We start from the raw sequence: 4,988 nt of genomic DNA, 5'->3' as shown, positions 1-4,988 counted from the left end.
GGATAGTTCCACTGGTCAAAACCCGTCCGTGCAAAGTCAAAGGGCTAGATCCCGTGGTCAAACGCTACAGGGTTAGGCGGGACGGGGGCCCTGGGGGGGGGTAGCAATGCCACCCGAGCGTCGCACCGGGCCCTCATACATGCCGTACAGTGTGCTGGCATGTCCGAAGAGGCGGCACGCGTCTCCGGGGTGTGCCCCCTCACACGGACGGCGCCGCCGCCGGCACCTGGAGGGGGGAAACGGACGCGTCGGGTCTACACGGAGGGGATCTTACTGTGGGTTTGGCCCGGATGTTGCTCTAAAGTGTTCGTATGGGCTGACCTAACACAACCGGGTGGATAGTTCCACTGGTCAAAACCCGTCCGTGCAAAGTCAAAGGGCTAGATTCCGTGGTCAAACCCTACAGGGTTAGGCGGGACGGGGGCCCTGGGGGGTAGCAATGCCACCCGAGCGTCGCACCGGGCCCTCATACATGTCGTACAATGTGTTGGCATGTCCGAAGAGGCGGCACGTGTCTCCGGGGTGTGCCCCCTCACACGGACGGCACCGCCGCCGGCACCTGGAGGGGGGAAACGGACGCGTCGGGTGTACACGGAGGGGATCTTACTGTGGGTTTGGCCCGGATGTTGCTCTAAAGTGTTTGTATGGGCTGACCTAACACGACCGGGTGGATAGTTCCACTGGTCAAAACCCGTCCGTGCAAAGTCAAAGGGCTAGATCTCGTAATCAAACCCTACAGGGTTAGGCGGGACGGGGGCCCTGGGGGGGGGGGTAGCAATGCCACCCAAGCGTCGCACTGGGCCCTCATACATGCCGTACAGTGTGCTGGCATGTCCGAAGAGGCGGCACGCGTCTCCGGGGTGTGCCCCCTCACACGGACGGCGCCGCCGCCGGCACCTGGAGGGGGGAAACGGACGCGTCGGGTCTACACGGAGGGGATCTTACTGTGGGTTTGGCCTGGATGTTGCTCTAAAGTGTTCGTATGGGCTGACCTAACACGACCGGGTGGATAGTTCCACTGGTCAAAACCCGTCCGTGCAAAGTCAAAGGGCTAGATCCCGTGGTCAAACCCTACAGGGTTAGGCGGGACGGGGGCCCTGGGGGTAAACCCGGCCATGGACAGCCCGGCCCGACGACCCGGCCCGAGCCCGGCCCGAAAAACCCGGGCCGGGCCGGGCCGGGCTTGACATTCGGGCCGGGCTCGGGCCTTGTTTTGCAGCCCGAAAGATAGTTCGGGCGGGGCTCGGGCTTCACTTTTCATGTATTTTAGGCCAGGCTTTCGGGCTTCGGGCCGGGCTTGCACGTGCGTACATTGAAAAATAGCATTCGGGTCGGGCTTTCGGGCTTCGGGCTTCATTTCGGGCCGGGCTCGGGCTTGAAAACAAGGAGTATTTCGGACTTCGGGCCGGGCTCGGGCTTGAGAAATGAAGGTCGGGCTTTTACAAGCCCGGACCGAAACCAGGCCCGGCCCGACATTTGCCCGGGTTTACCTGGGGGTACCAATGCCACCCGAGCGTCGCACCGGGCCCTCATACATGCCGTACAGTGTGCTGGCATGTCCGAAGAGGCGGCACGCGTCTCCGGGGTGTGCCCCCTCACACGGACGACGCCGCCGCCGGCACCTGGAGGGGGGAAACGGACGCGTCGGGTCTACACGGAGGGGATCTTACTGTGGGTTTGGCCCGGATGTTGCTCTAAAGTGTTCGTATGGGCTGACCTAACACGACCGGGTGGATAGTTCCACTGGTCAAAACCTATCCGTGCAAAGTCAAAGGGCTAGATCCCGTGGTCAAACCCTACAGGGTTAGGCGGGACGGGGGCCCTGGGGGGTAGCAATGCCACCCGAGCGTCGCACCGGGCCCTCATACATGCCGGTAGGTGTGCTGGCATGTCCGAAGAGGCGGCACGCGTCTCCGGGGTGTGCCCCCTCACACGGACGACGCCGCCGCCGGCACCTGGAGGGGGGAAACGGACGCGTCGGGTCTACACGGAGGGGATCTTACTGTGGGTTTCGCCTGGATGTGGCTCTAAAGTGTTCGTATGGGCTGACCTAACACGACCGGGTAGATAGTTCCACTGGTCAAAACCCGTCCGTGCAAAGTCAAAGGGCTAGATCCCGTGGTCAAACGCTACAGGGTTAGGCGGGACGGGGGCCCTGGGGGGTAGCAATGCCACCCGAGCGTCACACCGGGCCCTCATACATGCCGGTACAGTGTGCTGGCATGTCCGAAGAGGCGGCACGCGTCTCCGGGGTGTGCCCCCTCACACGGACAGCGCCGCCGCCGGCACCTGGAGGGGGGAAACGGACGCGTCGGGTCTACACGGAGGGGCTCTTACTGTGGGTTTGGCCCGGATGTTGCTCTAAAGTGTTCGTATGGGCTGACCTAACACGACCGGGTGGATAGTTCCACTGGTCAAAACCCGTCCGTGCAAAGTCAAAGGGCTAGATCCCGTGGTCAAACGCTACAGGGTTAGGCGGGACGGGGGCCGTGGGGGGTAGCAATGCCACCCGAGCGTCGCACCGGGCCCTCATACATGCGGGTGGTGTGCTGGCATGTCCGAAGAGGCGGCACGCGTCTCCGGGGTGTGCCCCCTCACACGGACGGCGCCGCCGCCGGCACCTGGAGGGGGGAAACGGACGCGTCGGGTCTACACGGAGGGGATCTTACTGTGGGTTTGGCCCGGATGTTGCTCTAAAGTGTTCGTATGGGCTGACCTAACACGACCGGGTGGACAGCTCCACTGGTCAAAACCCGTCCGTGCAAAGTCAAAGGGCTAGATCCCGTGGTCAAACGCTACAGGGTTAGGCGGGACGGGGGCCGTGGGGGGGTAGCAATGCCACCCGAGCGTCGCACCGGGCCCTCATACATGCGGGTAAGTGTGCTGGCATGTCCGAAGAGGCGGCACGCGTCTCCGGGGTGTGCCCCCTCACACGGACGGCGCCGACGCCGGCACCTGGAGGGGGGAAACGGACGCGTCGGGTCTACACGGAGGGGATCTTACTGTGGGTTTGGCCCGGATGTTGCTCTAAAGTGTTCGTATGGGCTGACCTAACACGACCGGGTGGATAGTTCCACTGGGCAAAACCCGTCCGTGCAAAGTCAAAGGGCTAGATCCCGTGGTCAAACGCTACAGGGTTAGGCGGGACGGGGGCCCTGGGGGGTAGCAATGCCACCCGAGCGTCGCACCGGGCCCTCATACATGCGGTACAGTGTGCTGGCATGTCCGAAGAGGCGGCACGCGTCTCCGGGGTGTGCCCCCTCACACGGACGGCGCCGCCGCCGGCACCTGGAGGGGGGAAACGGACGCGTCGGGTCTACAGGGAGGGGATCTTACTGTGGGTTTGGCCCGGATGTTGCTCTAAAGTGTTCGTATGGGCTGACCTAACACGACCGGGTGGATAGTTCCACTGGTCAAAACCCGTCCGTGCAAAGTCAAAGGGCTAGATCCCGTGGTCAAACGCTACAGGGTTAGGCGGGACGGGGGCCCTGGGGGGGTAGCAATGCCACCCGAGCGTCGCACCGGGCCCTCATACATGCCGGTAGGTGTGCTGGCATGTCCGAAGAGGCGGCACGCGTCTCCGGGGTGTGCCCCCTCACACGGACGGCGCCGCCGCCGGCACCTGGAGGGGGGAAACGGACGCGTCGGGTCTACACGGAGGGGATCTTACTGTGGGTTTGGCCCGGATGTTGCTCTAAAGTGTTCGTATGGGCTGACCTAACACGACCGGGTGGATAGTTCCACTGGTCAAAACCCGTCCGTGCAAAGTCAAAGGGCTAGATCCCGTGGTCAAACGCTACAGGGTTAGGCGGGACGGGGGCCCTGGGGGGGGGTAGCAATGCCACCCGAGCGTCGCATCGGGCCCTCATACATGCCGGTATGGTGTGCTGGCATGTCCGAAGAGGCGGCACGCGTCTCCGGGGTGTGCCCCCTCACACGGACGGCGCCGCCGCCGGCACCTGGAGGGGGGAAACGGACGCGTCGGGTCTACACGGAGGGATCTTACTGTGGGTTTGGCCCGGATGTTGCTCTAAAGTGTTCGTATGGGCTGACCTAACACGACCGGGTGGATAGTTCCACTGGTCAAAACCCGTCCGTGCAAAGTCAAAGGGCTAGATCCCGTGGTCAAACGCTACAGGGTTAGGCGGGACGGGGGCCCTGGGGGGTAGCAATGCCACCCGAGCGACGCACCGGGCCCTCATACATGCCGTACAGTGTGCTGGCATGTCCGAAGAAGGCGGCACGCGTCTCCGGGGTGTGCCCCCACACACGGACGGCGCCGTCGCCGGCACCTGGAGGGGGGAAACGGACGCGTCGGGTCTACACGGTGGGGATCTTACTGTGGGTTTGGCCCGGATGTTGCTCTAAAGTGTTCGTATGGGCTGACCTAACACGACCGGGTGGATAGTTCCACTGGTCAAAACCCGTCCGTGCAAAGTCAAAGGGCTAGATCCCGTGGTCAAACGCTACAGGGTTAGGCGGGACGGGGGCCCTGGGGGGTATCAATGCCACCCGAGCATCGCACCGGGCCCTCATACATGCTGTACAGTGTGCTGGCATGTCCGAAGAGGCGGCACGCGTCCGTTTCCCCCCTCCAGGTGCCGGCGGCGGCGCCGTCCATGTGAGGGGGCACACCCCAGAGACGCGTGCCGCCTTTTCGGACATGCCAGCACACCACCCCGTATGTATGAGGGCCCGGTGCGACGCTCGGGTGGCATTGATACCCCCCCAGGGCCCCCGTCCCGCCTAACCCTGTAGCGTTTGACCACGGGATGTTGCCCTTTGACTTTGCACGGACGGGTTTTGACTAGTGGAACTATCCACCCGGTCGTGTTAGGTCAGCCCATACGAACACTTTAGAGCAACATCCGGGCCAAACCCACAGTAAGATCCCCTCCGTGTAGACCCGACGCATCCGTTTCCCCCCTCCAGGTGCCGGCGGTGGCGCCGTCCGTGTGAGGGGGCACACCCCGGAGACGCGTGCCGCC

This window comes from Triticum aestivum, chromosome 2B (genome assembly GCF_018294505.1).
Source record: "Triticum aestivum cultivar Chinese Spring chromosome 2B, IWGSC CS RefSeq v2.1, whole genome shotgun sequence".
Classification (NCBI taxonomy): domain Eukaryota; kingdom Viridiplantae; phylum Streptophyta; class Magnoliopsida; order Poales; family Poaceae; genus Triticum; species Triticum aestivum.
Note: the sequence above shows the minus strand (reverse complement) of the source record.